We start from the raw sequence: 15047 nt of genomic DNA on the forward strand, positions 1-15047 counted from the left end.
GTTTCTGTAGGTTTTTGTTCTGTCCTGCTTTAGTGTTTCTTTATAACCTGGCACTATGAGGTGCTCCAGGCTCATCCTGTGTATTTCCTGCCCCAATCCTAGAGTCAGCCATATCTCAAAGGAGCCCTGATACCTTTTATCAAAGAATCATATTAAAAACCCACAATCTGGGTGCTAGGCATGCTTATTGCTACTGGAGTATCCTTCCTTTTAGACCCATCTAAGCAGAAAGAGCAAAAAATAAGCACGTTTTTATTCAAGCTCCATTTGGAGCTTATGCGGGTGTATTCTGAGACACAAACTCTGCCTTACCCTTCTGTGGAGGCATCATTTATTAAAGAATCTATTTTCTCCCCATTGATTTGAGATGCCACCTTTATAATTCACTAAATTCCCATCTGAAACAGAATCTACTTCTATTCAGCCCATTGGACTCTTTGTCTATTCATGTACCAGCTTCAAACTGTTGTAAGCGTTAACACTAATATGTCTTAATATCTGGTAGGAATGGTTGCCTTCCTTGCTGTCCGTCTTTTCCAAGTTATTCTGGCTTGAAAAGAAAGTTTATTTGGGAAAAAAATTTTTAATGCCTAAAAATTTTTGTATCCCATTCTTGGTGGGGGAAAGATAACATAGAAGTACTGTTTGTTTGTTTTTTTTAATTTTATTTTTAACATTTATTCATTTTTGAGAGACAGAGTGCAAGCAAGGGAGGGACAGAGAGAGAGGGAGACGCAGAATCAGAAGCAGGCCCCAGGCCCCAGGCTCTGAGCTGTCAGCACAAAGCCCGACATGGGGCTTGAACTCAGGAGCCATGAGATCATGACCTGAGACAAAGTAAGACACTTAACCAATGGAGCCACCCAGGTGCCTGAGGCACTATTCATCTAACCATGTAAATATTAAGTCAAGACGCTTTTACTTCAGGCCTTTTTGTTCACCAAAAACTAAGGTTGGACTATGAGTCAGGAGCATCATGATCCCAGTGTTAGAATCTGGGGGCTATAAACAAGGACAACCCAGCATTCCCATCCTCCTAAGGACAATGTCAAGTGAAATAGGGCATTTCTAAATTTGAGAGAGACAGTTTTCTTGGAAACCTCTCTTCGAGAGGACAAATAGGAAGTGAAGAGCCCATTGCCAAACTTTTATTTTATTTTATTTTATTATTTTATTTTTTTAGTAGGCTCTATGCCTAATGTGAACTTGTCCCCAGATCAGGAGTTGCACACACTACTGACTGAGCCAGTCAGGTGCCCCTCGACATCTTTGTTATAGGGCATTATTTTAGAAATCAACACGTACTATTGAGAATCCCCAGGTACTTTCTAGAAACTTGCTGCCGCCTCCAGATACTCAAAGAAAATGAGTATTGTGGCTATTTTGCAAGGCTGAGCCTGGGGTTCAGGGAGAGCTGTGTCTCTTCTGTCTTCCTGCCTCCTTGAAGCTGTGTGGGGAAAAAAGCAGAAAACGACCAACATCCTGTCTCAAAAGCCAGTTGCCTGATGGAGTCAGTAGATACCCAGAACCTAAACAGCTCGTTGTCCTCATCAGTTTTTTTTGGTTTTTTTTTGTTTGTTTGTTTTTTGGTGTGTTTTTTGTTTTCTGTGGTTTTTTTTTTTTTTTTCAGAGAAAGAGAGAGTGAGTAGGGGGAGGCGCAGAGAGAGAGGGTGAGAGAGAGAATCTCAGCGTGGCAACCCGACACGGGGCCTGAACCCACAAACCACGAGATCATGACCTGCGCTGAAGCCAAGAGTCAGATGCTTGGCTGACTGAGCCACTCAGGCTCCCCACGTCCCCATCAGTTTTTAAAGGCGCAGTCTCCTTCCAGGCTGCTGGCATCCACCCCCTGACCTGTGAAGATGCCGACCTGGCCTTTCAACTTCATTATCCAGGGAAAAAAGTACACAGTGCCCATAATTTACTGGCGCAGGCAGGAGAGCCGCCTGATACCACGAGCAGAGTCCTGCGTGCCGGGCCAGTCCGGCGATGCTTTGTCTGTGTCAAGGGAAAAGCTGGGAGCAAGGTCAGGAGGCGCTACCTGGGCCTCATAAATGGGAGGCAGCTCTGTCTTCTCAGAGCTCCGACTGCAAACCTCCCCTGGGAGGAACGCTGGGGAGCTGACGCCTGCTCTGTCTTTAAGGACAAGAGAGACCCAGCAGGAAAGGAGGTGTCTCTCCTGGGCTGGGCCAGGAAGGAGCAACTCAAAACATCCAGATGGTCACTGAACCGACAGCTGACCTTGTGACCCCCCCTGCTCTGGGCCCAGCCTCTCTGAAGCCCAGAGGGGCCCTGTCTTGTGACTAAGTCTTGTTAGGTGGCTGTTGTTGCTGTTTTTCACAACTAAACTCCCAACCCCAGGGTTCAGGGTATGTCTTCCATCTAGAGCAAGTGGGATACTGGGGGCAGGGTGCTTTCCCCAGCCCTCCCTGTGTTCTGTCATGTTCTGGGGGGCAAGCCCCTGGTGGCTTTGTCTAGCCTTCCACTGAAGGCCCTGAAATATGGGTCTCTGGGCCCCTGGCAGCTGAGCATCTGTGGGTTGTGGCTTTTCCATAGATTCTTGACCAGCCCTGACTCTTAGTGCCCTGATCACTCCTTCTCACGTGGGGTGCAGACGGGGCCTGGCACCCCAGCAGCGAGCTGCTGGAGGAGAGCTGCCCCCACCGGGTGGGCGGGCGGTGGGTGAGCCAGGGCTTTGTAACCAGACCTGGGGGGCACAGGAGGAGTTCAGACGCTTCGGCAGCTGATGTCTGGAGATCAATTAGAGATAATGGCTCTGGGTGAACGCAGAGAGGCATGGCCAAGATTTTCCTGGTTATGATTGTGTTTACCTCATTAGCAGCCTATTTTTTTTTCTTTTTTGAGGGTGGGACAGTACAGTGTACACTGTGAATTAGCCCTGGCTGCTTTGTGTCACTCAGGGTGCCCAGGCATAGACCCCTGGCAGCCAGTCGCTCCCCCACCTCCACTCAGATGGGAGAGAGAGAAGCCCACGGCTTCTGCTCACAGCCCACCAGACCCTTGCCCTTCCCAGTGACCCTGTGTTTGTACGGTTTTAAAATTCTTTCTTCCTTCCTTCCTTCCAAAATCACTGAAGCTCCTACTATGTCCTAGATGCTATGTCCTACTGTGTTCTGAGCACGGAGGATACAGCAGTGAGACAGATAAGGAGCCTTTTTTTTTTCCAGGTTGAAATAATCTCTTTTATTTTATTTTATTTTTTTTTGATGCATAACCCCACCATTTCCATCAAACACTTGACAAGAAACTTGTGCATTTATTATGATTTTTTTAAAAAAATATGGAACGCTTCACGAATTTGCGTGTCATCCTTGCACAGGGGCCATGTTAATCTTCTCTGTATCGTTCCAATTTTAGTATATGTGCTGCCGAGGCGAACACGATAAGGAGCCTTTTGTTGGGGGACTCACAGGCTATAGAGAGGGTAACAAACCAATAAGAAAAAATAAACAAAAGTTAGAAGTGTGGGGCAGAGAATTAAAATAGGGATAGTTGGGGTTACCTGGGTGGCTCAGTTGGTTAAGTGTCCGACTTCGGCTCACATCATGATCTCATAGTCCGTGGGTTCGAGCCCCACGTTGGGCTGTGTGCTGACAGCTCAGAGCCTGGAGTCTGCTTCAGATTCTGTGTCTCCCTCTCTCTCTGCCCTTCCCCCGCTCACTTTCTGTCTTGGTCTTTCAAAATAAAATAAAGACATTTAAAAAAAATTTTTTTAAAGAGCACTTTTAAAAAAAATAGGGACAGTTAATAGACCACACCTCTGGGTGAGAAGGCCTCTGGAAGAGGTGGTGATCCGTACCCAGATTGCTATGAAGTAGCCAGGCCTGGGGCAATGAAGGCTCGCCAGGTGGAGCAGACAGCAAGTGCAGAGGCCTTGGGGTGGACCAGCAAGGGGACTAGGAGAGAGGGGGTGGGGCAGAGGCAGGCTTGGGGCAAGTGTGTGCAGTGTGCAGAGGACAGCCCCCTCTGGGCCCACCAGCGGGGTATGAAGTTTGTCGTGTACAGTGGGGACCTCTGGCTGCATTTTGCTCCCAGAGGAGAGTGCGGCCTAGCTGGGGGTGGTGGCGAGCAGAGACGAGCACCCAAGAGGGTGTCTAGGGACTCTGGTTCTAGGTGTGGCCCTGCCAGCTATCTCTTACTTCTCTGTGTGGCAGCCTCCCTGTCACTGAAGCAGCAGGTTTAGGCCAGGCTTTGGTGGTTTCCAAAGTTTGCTTTTCGACAGAGTTTGCTTTTCCCTCTCTTCAAGGAGATTCTTTTGGGGAGGAAGTCCAGCATATCCAGGGACAGCAGCAGGCAGGCATGTTGCCGGCAAAGCTGGCAGAGGGGCCCACAGCCCCACCCCCTTCCCCTCTTATGCCCAGGCAGCACCCCCTCCACCCTTCCTTAGGACCCCAGTAACAGTGCCAGAAAATCTTTGGGCTGAGGTGCTAAAAGACAGGCAGAAGGGCTCTGCCCAGCATAAGCACAAGCAGCCTGGCGTCAGGCCAGCACTCCTCTCCTGTAGTTTCCTCCTCGGTAGAAATGAGTAACAGAGCCCATGCCTTGCTAGCCCCATGGTTGTTTTAAGCCTTGGATCTTTGGAATGTCTCTAAGTGCCTCAAGAAAAAAAAAAATAGCACAGAAACAGAAGATACATTTTAACTGGTGCACTGCTGTGGCCCAGGAAGTGCCCGGGCACAACTGTGCCGGAGCCTTGGTACCTTCCTCTCCTGCCGAGTTCATAGGGGAGGGAAATAAGAGCTTGTCTTCTCCCAGGCACCAGCAGTGCCCAGCAGGTGACCGGACATAGTCCCCTTCCTTGGTCTTCGTAGACTAAGGAGTCTACGTTCTAGAGAAAAAGCCACATAAGAGTGGGGTCCTTGCTGTCCAGTCCATCCAACAAACAGGAATCCCATGAGTCATTCAGGGATGCTTTTGACTACAAGAACAAAAAGTCAGCTGACTCTACAGCCAAACATGAAGTTTTTTTACTGCTGAAACAAGATGAGTGGAGGAGCCATTTTTGAGGTTAATGTCTACAATGTCGTTGATGTTTCTGACGTTGTTGACATCTTCCTCATGCTTGTGAGATGGCTGCTGTTGCTCCAGCCATCTTGTCCACATTCAAGGTGAGAGGAAGATGGGAAGGGGTGTTGTAAGCTCAGGCCAGCGAAGCAAAAGCCTTCCCAGAAAATTACCAATAGTCTTTTGTTGACATTGCATTGGCCAGTGTCACGTGGCTACCTCTAGCTGCAAGGGAGGCTTTGAAAGAAAGAATTTTGTTTTTCTACCCTCTCTAGTTGAGAAAAGGAAGGCAGACACGTGGAGTTTGCATATCAGATAAGTTAGTCTGCAGTATCTCCCATGGCCTAGGCACCGTCAATCGAACTTGATAATGCACTTGGGTTATTAAGATGCCAAAGGATTGGGCAGGAGGAAATAATGAGAGGGGTGGGGGGGGGCAGAGGAGAAGCAGGGAGGGAGAAGGAGGAGATGAAGGAAGAGAGAAGGAATGGTTGTCGAAGGCCTTCTGTGTGCCTGGTGCCCCACACGTCTGGGGTAACTGTCATGGGGAAACTAGGCCCAGTCTCAGAGAGCTCAGGTGACTTGTCTGAAGTCACAGAGCTAGTGTGAGAGAGCCCTGTTCCCTCTAACATCATGCCATTACTTCCCAAGGGAAGAGGAAGGAGGGAGAAAGGAAAAAGAAGGTGAGTGGGAGCACAGATAGGGACAGGTCAAGGCCCCCAGTGGCACCAGCACCACCAGCTTCCCGGGGGCAGGCCTGGGTGCCCTGATCTTGGCTCCGCGGTCCTGGCACACAGCAGGGACTCGTGCTACTTATTTTTCACATTACCGTGGACATTGTGATAGCCAGCCGAGGCTTGTGAGGCTTGGGCGAGCTGCCTGCTGGGTGCCAGTCAAGCCTCCTGCAGGCATCACTGCATTTAAGCCTCAGGGCAGCCTTCAGAGCAGCCCCTGTTGCCCCCCGCCCCACCATCTTAGAGATGAGAGAACAAAGGCTTAGAGAGTTAGGTTGCCTGCCTGAGGGCAGGTGGAGGAAGGGCCTGCCTGCAAATGGAACACACCTGTCACCTGCTCCCCGGCTCTACCCCCACCCGGGGCTGCCCACCGGGCACAGGACTCCAGCCGCCAGAAAGTTCTCCATGCAGTAGCTCTGCCGTCAGGACCCTTGGCCGTTACCCACACACTTCCCAGCCGCGGGCGCTGTCACGGAGGGGCTTGGGACGAAAAGGGGAAGTGCCGCCTGCCCTTCCCTTGGCACCCTGTCGCCACAGGCAAGCCTCTCCTCCCTGGAGCAGCAGCCAGTAGCTGCAGCGTCTTGCAGAGGGCCCCTAGCCCCTCCTCCGGTCACCTGCCCAAGAGCTAGCAAGATGCCCCAGGCCCAGCTTCCCTCAGGGAAGAAGGCACGGAGAAACCTTGGGGGTCCCGCCAGAGGGAGCAGCCCCAGCCCCTCGTCAGTGCTCAGCCCGAAGGAGACCTCTGAGGGCCCAGACTTGCCCTGGCGGTTGGTCTTTCTGCCGAGCTGGAGGTCGGCGAGGCATGACACCATGTGGCCCGGCCCAGCGGTCCCTTCTTAGCAGGGCGCTTCACACACTAGGGCCCCACACACCCTGGTTCAAGCCCCAGCACAGCCACTAGCTTCCAGCTCTGTAACTACGGGCATGTCCCCTGGTCTCTGAACGCCAGCTTCCTCACTGCTGGGTGACTGGATGAGTCATTTAATCTTCCTCCCAGAGCCCCTACTCCTTCTTACAAAACAGCAATTAATATCAACCTTGCTATTTGGCTGATTCGATAAGGTGCATATACTATGGCCCTGCGTAAGTGCCTGGCAGAGTGGGTCGCAGTAGCTGATCACAACGAGCGCCAGGCTGCTCGACCATGGCAACTGGCTTCGGCTTTATTCCCTTCTTCAAACTTTTATTAAAGTACGCCACACATACAGAAAAGAGCACACATCGTTAAGCGGGCCTCCCAGTAAGTTTTTCCACACCGAATCCACCTCCTGTGACCAGTTCTCAGATCGAGAAACAGAACATTGTCAGTACCCCAAAACTCCTCTGTGCCCCCTCCCTGTCACCACCCCCACCAAGGGTGACCGCCACCCTGGCCTCTAATAGCATACATTGGTTTTGCCCCTTCCAGAGAATCCTACAGCATGTGCGTTTTCGCCCACAAGCCTAAGTTTGTAAGCATTATCTGTGTTGCGGTGCGCACTCCAGCTTGGCTCCCTTCTGTTGCCGAGTGGTATTCGGCAGCACAGGTGTGCCACAGCAAGCCCGTGTCCCTCAGCATTCTCTTGGGTGCCTTCCAGGTCGGGGCTCCTGCGAATAGTGTTCTGTGACCGTTCTAGAATGTTCTGTAGGGACCACCTCCACTTGTTTTGTCATATGCGTACCTGGGAGTGGAAGTGCTGGGTTGCAGCTGGCCTTGGCTTTTCAGCTGAGCCTCTCCAAAGGTGCTAGGGACGCGGGAAGGGGGTGGGTGTTGCATGCCCCGTGGGAGTTACAAGTGCGGCCAGCGTTGCAGATGGTGTGCCTAACTCAGAGCTGTGTCACGGAGCTCAGAGTTGTACCAGGCAGAGGGCGGAACGGGGTCCTGAGTGATGCAGTGAGGAGTTCGTGCTGCGTGTGGGATGCTGCCGGACACTGTGCTGCCTAACAGCCTGTCCTAGCCCTGAGAGTTCATGGTCCAGTTGGGGAAAGGAGGTATGAAGCAGGAAACAGGAAGTACCACAAGCACATCAGGTGACAGGAGAGTAACAGAGACCTGAAGCAAGAGCCAGCCGGGGGGTCTGCGACATTGGTGCTCTGGGGTCAGGGGGTTCCAGACTTGGTGAGGGTGGAGGGTGTCTTTGCTGATGGCCTAAAGCACCTTTCTAGCATGCATCCTTCAATGCCCAGCTCAAATGTCACCTCCTCGGGGCGCCCGGGTGGCTCAGTCAGTTAAGAGCTGGACTTCTGCTCAGGTCATGATCTCACAGTTTGTGAGTTCAAGCCCCACCTCAGGCCCTGTGCTGACAGCTCGGAGCCTGGAGCCTGCTTCATATTCTGTGTCTCCCTCTCTCTCTCTCTGTCCCTGCTCATGCTCTGTCTCTCCGTCTCTCTCTCAAAAATAAATAAACATTGAAAAAGTTTTTTTTAAAAAATGTCACCTCCTCAGGGGAGCTCTCCAGGATCCAGTATGTCCTTCTTACATGCTAGAGACTTTCTTCCCAACAGGCCCCACAACTGTCAAGTGCAAATTGAATGTACATCCTGTGACCAGAAACCATGTGGTCATTCATTTAATCTCTCTCTTTCTCTCCTTCCCTCCCTCCCTCTTCCTCCCTCTCTCTCCCTCCTGCTGGCCTGCAGGCTCTGAGTAGACAGACTTATATCTGTATTGTTCACTGTTGGGTCTCCCATACTTCCCATGGTGCGTGGCATGAGGTAGGGGGTCTATACCTATTTGTGGAAAGAACATGTGCCTGAAAGCATGCAAGATCAAAGGAATGGAGGGGGTCACACATGGTGTTTGGGGAACAGAAGACAGTGAGTGTGTCTGAAGCAGAGTTCGCAGCTTGGAACAGAAGGACATAAGGCCAGCAGGGCTGTGGAAGGCCTCCAATACCAGACCAGTGAGCTGCCACTTGGTTCTGCCAGCAAGTGGGAGCCATTGAAGGTTTCGGAGTAGGAGAGCAACATGAGCAGAGGTTAACCGACGACACTTTAAAGCAACACATGACTGAAAAGGAGATTGGTGAATCTCCTTTCTACGTTTTGTCCTGCTTGTTAGGAAAGTACATTTCCACAAGTCAGGCTCTTTTAGTTCTATTCACATGGGAAATTAATCTAAACGGAGAAGGAATGAGGACACAGTATTGGACAGTTCTTCTAGGTTTCAGCAAGGTTGTCCAACTGACTATGAGGTCGCAGTCAGCTGTGCAAAAATAGGCAAATGCCAATAATAAGTGGAGAAGGCAGGCTACCGGCCAATCCTCAGGTCAAGCGTCTTGAATTCAGACATGTGTGAAGCCCTTGGTGCTTCCTCTGTGCCCCTCTGAGATGCCCTCCCTCCTCGCCGCCTGTCACATTCTTCCTGCCTTCTTTGGTTTAGATCGATGTCATCTCTTCCAAGAACCCCCTACCCCAAGCCCCTCCTTTCTCCATGATTGTCTGCACCTAGGGCACCTCTCTGTTATGGCCTGGGTTTAACTGGACAGTTCTTGATGACAGGGGTGGATGTTAGACCTACTAGGTATTAAAATATATTCTAGAGCTATAATATTGGCACAGGACTAGAGCAGTAAACTAGAATAGAAAATTCTAAAAATAATGGGAAATTAGCGTAGTGTACTATAACGCTGGCATTTCTAATCCACGGACAAAGATGAATTATTTCAAAGATGGTGTTGGACAACTTGGATAACCACTTAAAAAGAACACAAACTAGATCCTCACCGCACTGCTTATATGGAGATGAATTACAGATTGAATAAAGATTTGGGGCACCTGGTGGGCTCAGTCAGTAGAGCATGTGATGCTTGATTGCAAGGTCCTGAGTTCAAGTCCCACATTGGGCATAGAGCTTACTTAAAAAAGAGAGAGAGAGAGAGAGAGATTTAACCATAACGGAGGATCAAGAGCTCTACAAGAAAACATGGCTGAAATACTTCTATAACCTCAGAATGGGAAAAAACTTTGTTTTGGCCTGATACCCTTAAGCCCTAACAGAAAAAAAAAACTGAGAGGATAGAAAAATGAAAATTTTCCATATGGCAAAATAATCTCATCACAAAATAAAAAGATAACAAAAGGACAACATATTTGCAAAATATATGACAAGATAAATTTTTCTTCCTAGAAAAGAGACCACCAGGCATCTGGATGGCTCAGTCAGTTGAGTGTCCAACTTCAGCTCAGGTCATGATCTCTCAGCTCATGAGTTCAAGCCATCCTTTGAGCTCTGTGCTAACATCTCAGAGCCTAGAGCCTGCTTCTGATTCTCTGTCTCCATCTCTCTCTGCCCCTCCCCTACTCACATTCTCTCTTTCTCTCTCTCAAAAAATAAACATTAAAAATTTTTAATACAAATTTTTTAAAAAGACCAGCAACTCAAACAGAGAAGGGGCAAAGAATATGAACAGGTTCTAAGAAATGCAAGTCACCGATAAACACATGATACACATAAATATATACTCACACTGCCAAAATAAGAGATACTATTTTCCACCTCAGATTGGTAAAGATGGGAGAGACTACTAATACTAAGCACTGACAAGCTTGCCAGGAGATGGCAATTGCCACCCGTCACTGGTGGCTGAGTCAACCGGCACAGCATTGGTGCAGGGGGGTGGTCATCATTGTGAAAATTCAGAATCTGGATGATGATGATAAAAGCTACCATTTACCAAGTACTGCCCTGGGGAGGAGATCCAGCTGCATTTCATGACCTAACCTCAGAAGCCATACACTCCCCTTTCCACAAAATCTCATTGCTTGCGCGGCCCTACTCATTGTGACAGGGCACTAGGCTGTGATACCAGGAGGTGAGGATCACACAGAGACATCTCAGAGGCTGGCCACCACGGTGTCCAATTTCAAAGGGGAAATTTGGTGTCAAATACTACATTAAGCACACTATCTTATTATCCACTTTGCAGATCAGGAAACTGAGGCTTAAAGAGATTTAAGTGTGGTGCCCAAGGTCACTTGAGTGTCAAACCCAGAATCTGAACCCGTCCCATTTGGCTAGACTTTATTTGGACCTCCTCACTGGTCTCTCTGCCTCCACTCTTGCTTCCTTATAATCTCATCTCCTCTGATCTAAAAACATAATTCACATTGCACCATTTCCTCACTCTTAGAATAAAATCGACATGCTTTACAGTGGTATACACAGCCCTGCATGCTTGGCCTTGAACACCCTGTCACCTTTATCCCCCCGACCCCAGCCCGTCTCGCTCTGGCCACATTGCTTGTCTTTCTGTTCCTCAAACATGCCAAGTCCCTTCCTACCTCAGGGCCTTGGCACCAGCTCTTCCTTCTGCCTGGAAGACTGTGCCCCCAGGTCTTCACCCAGCTGTCAACTTCAGCCACCCTGGGGTCAGGGCACACATCGGCTTACTCCTGAGAGGGCCCTTCCCTGACCACTCAGCCCGGACCCTTGTCTCCACCCTCAACCCATCTCCATTCCATCCCTTACCTCCCCTCGTCCTGTGCCTCTCCTTCACCCCATCCGCATCCTACTCCTTGTTTCCAGGATCCAACCAAGATGCAAACTTTGCATTTAGCTATATTTCTCTTTACTCTCAGGACTTAGAACAGCCGAATTAATAACAATGAATCTTCCGAAGTGTCCAGGACAGTTGTGTTGTGGGGAGTCTCTCTAGATTTCTTGTCTGGTTGTCTCTCCATAATCAGATTCAGGTTATGCATTTTGGAGGAGAACACAACGTGGGTGATTATTGCATCTCTTCAGGAGGTGAGCACATCACATCAGGTGGCCCCACTTTGGGGGGTACTGAATTTGATCACATGGTTAGTGGGTGTCTGCCAGTCTCTCCATTGTGCAGGTACATGTTCTCTTCCATCATAAGTAAGTAATTTATAGGGACAAATGGGTTTTTTAATGCTTTGAGATTCTTGAACAGCATCCTTTCTGATCAGACTAAGATCCTGATTTTCCTCCTAATAACAAACCCCTGATTCCCTTGGCCAGGTCCCCACTTGTGGAGTGTGCTCATTTCATACTGGAGTCTGTCTGCAGGAGTTCACCGCTTAAGAAGCCCTGTAGAGGGGCGCCTGGGTGACTCAGTCAGTTAAGCGTCCAACTTCGGCTCAGGTCATGATCTCACAGTCCGTGGGTTCGAGCCCCGCATCGGGCTCTGTGCTGACAGCTCAGAGCCTGGAGCCTGCTTCAGATTCTGTGTCTCCCTCTCTCTCTGCCCCTCCCTCGCTTGCTCTCTGTCTCTCAAAATAAAATAAAGATATTTAAAAATTTTTAAGAAAAGAAGCCCCTAGAGCAAAGGCCCTGCCAATTGTCCACTTACAAAACCCCCCACTGTGGGGGCGCCTGGCTGGCTCAGTGGGCTGAGCATCCGACTCTTGATTTTGGTTCAGGTCATGATCTCACGGTTCATGAGATCGAACCCAGCATGGAGCCTGCTTGGGATTCTCTGTCTCCCTCTCTCTCTGCCTTTCCTCCGCTTGTACTTTCTCTCTCTCAAAATAAATAAACATTAAAAAAAAAAAAAGCACCCCCTGCTTGCAAAGCCTGACATGAAGGGGACATGCAGGCAGTATTGCCCTCATAAGCAGATGGGAGCATCCTTCTCTGCCCTAGTCTCCCACCAGACTGGGAACGAAAGGAGGGAGGGAGGGACACATTATTGGGAGAATGAGTGGTCAAGAAACTGGGTCATGCCATTCCTTGTTGGGACCCGTGCTGTGGCCACTTTAAGGATCGAGGGAGTTGTCCAAAGGCAAAAGGACACTGAAAGCAACTGGCACAAGGTTACTCAAGGAGTGGCCGCTCCTGCAGGAATAAGGACCCGGGAGATTTCTGCAGGCTTCAGCACACATGAAAACTCACCTAATTTTCAGTGCTGCTAAACAGCCAGGTTTCTCTAGGGCTCCCAACTGCTTTCTGTGGGTTGAGTGGGGCTGAGGCTGTTTTATCTCAGGGATGGTAAATGAGTTCACATTTCATGCCTAGGGAAAATCACTGCTCTGCTCTCCTGGGCGGTACTGGCTCTCTTTTATTAGTCAGAAAAGAGGTGGGTTATCTGGGTTCAATTCTACCTTTGAACTTCAGTTGGATTTGGCTTTATATTTCAAGCCCAGATGTCCACCACTACTGTGAAATAGTGACTCAGGCCAGGAGAAGTCAAAGGTCTCTAGAAATGTGGTGGAAAGAGATGGGAAATCCGGGCCTGAATTATCTCATTTTCAAAGTGAGGAAAGGCATTTCCCATGTCGGAAACGCCCACATTTCCCTGGATGAATTGGAGAGTAGAGGCCACTAATTAAAATCCTAAAAATCTGTATTGGGCACCAACGTGTGTGGACATTCAGGTGATGCAGCCTCCAGGCTGTCCCCACCACAGAGGGCAAGAAGATCTGTTAGAGAAAACTGGGAAGGTTACGTTGGTTTGAAAACACATCCGATTTCAGGAATAAAAGGCGCTAATGAATAACACAATTAGACCCCCTTTTAAAAAGAAAGTGTAGGTTCTATCCTGACAGAATAAATCTTTAGCACGTGTGGGAGAAGTCTGTCTGCCTTTGATTTGATATGTTGCCATCTTTCTTTTCCTAAGGGGTGAATACTGAGCGCCGAGCCTGTGTTGTACTTCCGACTCACACCTGTAGAGGGAGCCTTGTTTACCTCGGATTGTTCACAATGCAAAGCTTTCAGTGAAAGAAAGAAAAAGGCTTTTAGAGAAAAAAAAGTTGGAGGGTTAAAGGCAGTCTGTTTCAAAATTGCAAACAATCGAGATGGTTGTCTTGTTTTTTTTCCCCCTTCTTTGCTGGTTCTACTGTGAATGAGTTGTAGCGTAAAGCCAGTAGGTATCGTCCTTCTTTTTCAGATGCGGCTAGAGGGACCAGGAGGTGGGATCGTTGTTGGTATTTTTTTGTTTTGTTTTTTGGCCATTTCCTCACAGAATTCCACGAGGACAGCTCCTCGTCCCTGCTAAAGCACAAGCTTTTTCTGAAGGCTGATGCGTTGTAACAGAGGTTGTGAATCTGGGGAGGGGGGACATCTGCCCTTGACCCGTCTTCTCTGTTGGGGTCTAATTGTGCTGTTTGGGGACGAGCGAGTTCTGTCTTAGGCGGAGTCTGAGGTCGCTCGCAGGTCCAGGGTCCTCCACCCCCCACCCCGCGACGCCCCACGCGGTCCTCTCCGGCACCCCAGGCGGACGAGGTCCGCCTGAGCGGAGGACCGCGTCTCCGGCCCGCGTGGGCCCTCCCTCCCCTGCCACGCTGTGTCTCCGCGGACAGTACGCGCCCAGGTCTGGGATGGAGCAGCATTCTTGATGTTATCCTATTACTTTACAACTGTAGCTCGCGCGCCGTCAGGAGCCGGTACGGTGTGGTCTGGAGGAGCACAATGACGGGCGGGAGGAGTGGGGGTGGTGGGGAGGGAGCGGAGAGCGAGTCGGCGGCGAGCGCTCGCGATCGCTGAAATGTTTGGGTCGGACAGGTGAACGCATCTTGGAGTCCCAGGCGCCCGCCAGGGAGGAAGAAGGGGAGCATGGGAGGGTGTAAACTAAGTGGTGGGAAAGAGACAAAGGAAGAGTGAAGAGGCGAGATGGTACGGAATATAGGGAGGGGGAGGGGAGAGGAGGAGGCAGAGGGTGGGCTGCGCGCTAAGGAGACCGATCTTGAACTTGATCAAGAAAAGGGGGGCCCTTAGGTGGGGGGGCCGGCAGTGAGCCGGCCACGTGCCTGGTTTTCCCAGACTAGGGTCTCGCTGAGACCGCCCGGGGGCCCAGCAGCCCCGCCCAGCGAGGACCCGCGTGCCCAGGGAACCTGGGGACGCGAGGAGGTCCAGGGCTGCCCGAAGGCCCCAGGGCGCGGAGAGTTCCTAATGGTGCCTGAGTCACTTTCTTTGGGCCAAGTCTCTCCTTTCCTGGCCTGAACGCAGAGAGCCGACGGGCCGGGTGCCTCCCCTTCCAACCCCCAGACCCGAAGACTGAGGCCTCCAGGAGCGAGGAGCGGGCACAGACCCCACCGCTTTCTTTCCTGGGCTCAGCCCCCAGCAAGAATCTTCCTCGAAGCGCTTCCCCCTTAAGAGCGCTCTCCCCCCGGAGCGCACGGCAGCTCGTCCAGCGCGCCCTCATCCCTCCCCCACTACCTGGCCCAGCACCCCCTCCTTCCACCTCCTCTCCCCCCTCCCCANAAGAATCTTCCTCGAAGCGCTTCCCCCTTAAGAGCGCTCTCCCCCCGGAGCGCACGGCAGCTCGTCCAGCGCGCCCTCATCCCTCCCCCACTACCTGGCCCAGCACCCCCTCCTTCCACCTCCTCTCCCCCCTCCCCACC

General features: G+C 50.7%; 1 protein-coding gene and 1 non-coding gene across 5 annotated transcripts in view; one reads left to right on the forward strand and one right to left on the reverse strand.

Annotated features, from left to right (window-relative positions):
- NOL4L (nucleolar protein 4 like) overlaps positions 1-15047 on the forward strand; it is a 117287-nt gene that overhangs the window by 65716 nt on the left and 36524 nt on the right. Inside the window, exon 1 of one of the 4 annotated variants that reach the window (XM_077769334.1) lies at positions 14078-14090. The exons of the other annotated variants lie outside the window; for them this stretch is intronic. The gene's annotated coding sequence lies outside the window, so the exon portion shown is untranslated. Of the gene's footprint in view, positions 1-14077; positions 14091-15047 lie in introns of those variants that run through there. 4 annotated transcript variants of the gene reach the window in all.
- Positions 3296-3402, reverse strand: LOC144235820 (U6 spliceosomal RNA). The gene has a single exon (XR_013336324.1). It is a non-coding gene; the product is annotated as a U6 spliceosomal RNA (small nuclear RNA).

This window comes from Crocuta crocuta, unplaced genomic scaffold (assembly GCF_008692635.1).
Source record: "Crocuta crocuta isolate KB4526 unplaced genomic scaffold, BGI_CrCroc_1.0 scaffold445, whole genome shotgun sequence".
In the NCBI taxonomy this organism is placed as follows: Eukaryota; Metazoa; Chordata; class Mammalia; order Carnivora; family Hyaenidae; genus Crocuta; species Crocuta crocuta.